The sequence below is a fragment of the Rattus norvegicus genome, chromosome X, assembly GCF_036323735.1.
Source record: "Rattus norvegicus strain BN/NHsdMcwi chromosome X, GRCr8, whole genome shotgun sequence".
Lineage (NCBI taxonomy): Eukaryota > Metazoa > Chordata > Mammalia > Rodentia > Muridae > Rattus > Rattus norvegicus.
In genome coordinates this window covers 122,737,594-122,741,947 of record NC_086039.1, presented here as the reverse complement: position 1 = coordinate 122,741,947, position 4,354 = coordinate 122,737,594, and the positions used below count along the sequence as shown (strand labels likewise).

At 39.8% G+C, this 4,354-nt stretch overlaps 1 pseudogene; it reads right to left on the bottom strand.

Moving 5' to 3' along the window:
• Positions 1-1,625: 1,625 nt before the first annotated feature.
• LOC120099455 (small nucleolar RNA SNORA42/SNORA80 family) lies at positions 1,626-1,742 on the bottom strand (annotated as a pseudogene).
• Positions 1,743-4,354: the final 2,612 nt, after the last annotated feature.

Sequence of the window (4,354 nt, the reverse complement as noted above, 5' to 3'; positions counted from 1 at the left end):
AAAGAAGTGCAGACCGACAGGAGCCGGATGTAGATCGCTCCTAAGAGACACAGCCAGAATACAGCAAATACAGAGGCGAATGCCAGCAGCAAACCACTGAACTGAGAATAGGACCCCCGTTGAAGGAATCAGAGAAAGAACTGGAAGAGCCTGAAGGGGCTCGAGACCCCGTAGGTACCACAATGCCAAGCAACCAGAGCTTCCAGGGACCAAGCCACTACCTAAAGACTATACATGGACTGACCCTGGACTCCGACCTCATAGGTAGCAATGCATATCCTAGTAAGAGCACCAGTGGAAGGGGAAGCCCTGGGTCCTGCTAAGACTGAACCCCCAGTGAACTAGACTGGTGGGGGGAGGGCGGCAATGGGGGGAGGGTTGGGAGGGGAACACCCATAAGGAAGGGGAGGGGGGAGGGGGATGTTTGCCCGGATACCAGGAAAGGGAATAACACTTGAAATGTATATAAGAAATACTCAAGTTAATAATATATATATATATATATATATATATATATATATATATATATATATATATATATATATATATATATATATATATAAAATGGTGCCAGGTACCACAAGAGTAACAGAACTGTGCTGTTTTCTTAGGTTTTGTTTTTTTACTTTTTTTTTTAATGGAGTGTGCTGGATGTCTCTACAGTTTTGTTCAGATGACTGCAGAACCTGGAAAAGCTGTTGCTGCTGTTGATGCATAACACACTGCTATTATTGGTCTTTTTATATAAATATAAATATATATATATATATACAGATATATAATTTGAATTTTTTGAAACTTTAGCTGTGCTGTCAACTTTGGAAAAAAGTATCCCCGTTTACTGTGTTGAGTTCACTGTACAGAAATTAACAGCCATATTGGTCTAGAAATGTTGAACTTAAGTTTTTTCCATTTGTACAGGGGTAACACACTGTATTAAATATGTAAGGTCTTATCTACGTGGGTTTGATTACAAAAACTAATAAAGTATTCTCTAAATTTAAAAAAAAAAAGAAATCATAATTCCACTCTACTGAGACATAGGGCCTCTTCTCCAAACTCTGGCCATGATGGAGATTAAAAGAGAGGTGTCAGTAGACTTGAAAGGAAGAACAAGTATGGAGAGAACCAGAATGAATTCACTGACGAAACTAACGTGATCCCTACATCCCTCACTATTTTCTCCAAGAAGTGAAACAGCAAGAGTAAGAAAAGAAACAAAGGAAGCACAAAATCAAAGAGGTGGGCAATTTGATTCTGAGGGATAAACATGCAATCTTGCCCTCATTTCAGCTTATAATGCAAACCATATTTGTATTGGCAAGGCACTAAAACCATAGGTTTACACACATGAATGAGCATATGTACCATATTGGAACATTTTCTCAAATATGACAAGATTTTTGAATGCTGGCAAAAGCCCTCTGTGCATATATGTGTGTGTATATATATATATATATATATATATATATATATATATATATATATCAACTGCTAATTCCTTCTGACTTCTAACTGCCTGATTTTCTGAAAGTTGAAACCATGTAAAAGTAGTAGATTATTGTAGTCAAGGTAATAAAGTTCAAAAGTAGATGCATGCTTGAATTTTTTTTCTTTTTTTTTTCCACTGTGTGACCCACTTCAGTGCCAGCAGCCTACATACACCGAGGCTGGGCAATGGTTAGGAGCCAGTTTGCTCTAGCACGGGACACTATGAGAGATGCTTGTATTTAAATCAACCCAAGGCAGAAAGTTGTCCTTCTGCTTCAACTTCTTCCACATTGCCTCGACAAACAGGAATCGCAAGTTCACTATGAGTTGTAAGTTCACCAGCCCTGAAACAACATGCTATATGAACTAGGTCAAACTACATTTCCCCACTTGTAATGTTCTCCTTGGTGAAATGGGCACATAAAACTGTATTTCTAAAGTTCAACACAATATGGCCATGATTTGTTCTTTAATTCTACTATTCATTGAATATCCAGAATATATATATATTTCTGCCAAATCAAAAGAAGTTAGAAAACCAATTTCCTTTCCTAATGAGCCCTTAGGTAGAAAGGGTTTGTGTTAGCATTTTAATAGGAATAAACAATAGCTCTGTTCCTCGTCCTTAAGTCAGTGGCTGATAGAAAAAAAAATGAAAGATTTTCTTTAAAAGAGTCTGGAGATGAAAACTAGGGCAATCTACAAACTTTAGGAATTCCTAAGATGTGAAAGGCAAAGAATGCTGAACTGATGAACCAGAAAAAAATGAAACCTCAGCCCAGCACACCCAAGATAAATGCAATTCTTTCAGAGTCACAGATGAAATTTTAAATTGGAACAAAACCAAAACAGAGGTTTGGCCCTTGAGTACTCCTCACCTTATTTCATTAAATTGCATTCAAAACACTTAGACCAAAGGGAGCCTACCTCCTCACAGATATGAAATGAATAACTGGAAATATAAACTTTTGTCCTTAAGAGAACAATTCTCAAATTTGAACATGTATCAAAAACACTTGAATAACTTGCTTAAGCACTTTGAATATTTTTTCTAAAAGTTTTATTCAGTAGGTATGTGATGGTGTCATTTCCTAAGAATTTAAATTACTACTACCACATGAAGCTGACATTACTACACTAAGGAACAATCTTTGATAATTACTGTTCAGTATGAAACCCAAAGACCCTACATTTTTTTTTAATGTGGTAAATCAAGCTGGGGATCTTTTTTTTACTTATTCACTTTACATTATGCCCACTGCTCCCTTCCCGGTCACCCTGTTCTGCAATCCTTCTCTCATCATCCCTCCCCTTCTCCTCTGAGCAGATGAGGCCCCCTGGGTATCCCCTCACCCTGGCACTTCAAGGACTCTGCAAGACTAGGCGCTTTCTCTACCACTGAGGCCAGACAAGACAACCCAGCTAGAGGAACGTACCCCATGTACAGGAAACAGCTTTTGGGATAGCCCCTGCTCCAACTGTTTGGTGACCCACATGAAGACCAAGCTATACATCAGCTTAGGGAAGCTTAGGTCCCGCCCGTGTATGTTCCTCGGTTGGTGGTTCACAAACTCAGAGCCCCAGAGATCCAGTTTACTTGACTCTGTTGGTCTTCCTATGAAGTTCCTAGCCCTTTGGAGCTACCAATCCTTCCTCACTTCTTCCATAAGAGTCCTCAAGCTCCATTGAATGTTTGACTCTGGGTTTCTGTATCTGTCTGAGTCAACTGCTGAGTTAGAGCCTCACAAAGGGCAACATGTTCTTGTCTACAAGCATAGAAGAGTATCATTAATGCTGCCATGTACTGACGATTGCTCTGGTCTCAAGTTAGGTCAGTTATTTGTTGGCCATTTCCTCAGTCTCTGCTCCATCCCCTGTGTTTGCATTTCTTGTTGACAGGATAAATTTTGGGTTGAAAGTTTTGTGGGGAGGTTAGTGTTTATATCACTCCACCAGGGTTACTGCCTGGCTACATGGGGTGACCTTTCCAGGTTCCATATTTCCATTGTTGTGAGTCATAGCTAAGGTCACCCCCATTGATTCTTGTGAGCCTCCCTTATCCCAGGTCTCTGTCTTATTCTGAAGATGCTCCCTACCTCCCCAGTCCCACTAGTTGCAGATTTCCACACATTTTCATGGCCATCTAGCCATCTCTCCTGTCCTTCCCTACACCTGATCCTGAAACCCCCATTCTCCTCTTCACCCACCTCCCTTACAACTCCCTCCCTCCATCTGCCTCTCATGACTACTTTATTTCCCCTTCTAAATGAGATTCAATCTTCCTTGCTTGGGCCTTCCTTCTTGTTAACTTCTTAGGATCTGTGGAATATAATGTGGTACCTGGATTTTATGGCTAATATCCACTTATAAATGAGTACATATCATGCATGTCTTTTGGGGTTAAGTTACATCCCTCAGGTAATATTCTCAAGTTCCATCCATTTGCCTGCAAAATTCATGATGTCTCAGTTTTTAATAGTTGAATAGTATTCCATTGTGTGGATGTACCACATTTTCTTTATCCATTCTTCAGTTGAGGGACATCTAGGTTTTGTCCAGTTTCGATTATGAGTAAAGATTCTATGAACATAGATGAGCAAGTGTTCTTGTGGGATGGTGGAGCAACTTTTGGGTATATGCCCAGGAGTGGTATAGATGGGCCTTGAGATAGCACTAGCCCCAGTTTTCTGAGAAAGTGCCAAATTGACTTGCAAAGTTGTTGAAAAAGTTTGCACTCCTACCAGCAATGGAAGAGTGTTCCCCTTGCTCCACATCCATGCCAGCATCTGCTATCTCTTGAATTTTTGATCTTAGTCATTCTGATAGATGTAATATGGAACCTCAGAGATATTTTGATTTACAT